Raw genomic sequence first — 456 nt, forward strand, 5'->3', positions numbered from 1 at the left:
AGATTTCTCACAAGGGCTAGAGTCCAAGAACATTAAAGACGATTGTAGAGCATACAACAGATTTCCCGAAAATTACACCTATATAACAGCTAGCCACCACTTTTCAGATAAATTACGAGTAGGAAGCTATCACAACCAAGACAACACTTTAGTTAAAATTTTATTAACACCTAAATACATATAATCTAATTCACTAATAAGTAATAATTTTTGGTAAGAATATTTACAGTACGTAGGTACCTAAAAGGTTACCTACATGTAGGTACATACCTATAGTTACCGTGAGGTGCCAAGCAAAGTAGGTAAGTAAACCGTTGTTTAAAAAAATCTATTTTAGATCTAACCTCATCAATAATTACTTTTGTGATCTCTGCAAAGTACCTATAGTTACCTATATATATACCTACATTGACATATTACAATTATTTCACTTTTGCCTGCAGTCCGCCTGCAGGC

This window comes from Maniola jurtina, chromosome 14, assembly GCF_905333055.1.
Source record: "Maniola jurtina chromosome 14, ilManJurt1.1, whole genome shotgun sequence".
NCBI lineage: Eukaryota > Metazoa > Arthropoda > Insecta > Lepidoptera > Nymphalidae > Maniola > Maniola jurtina.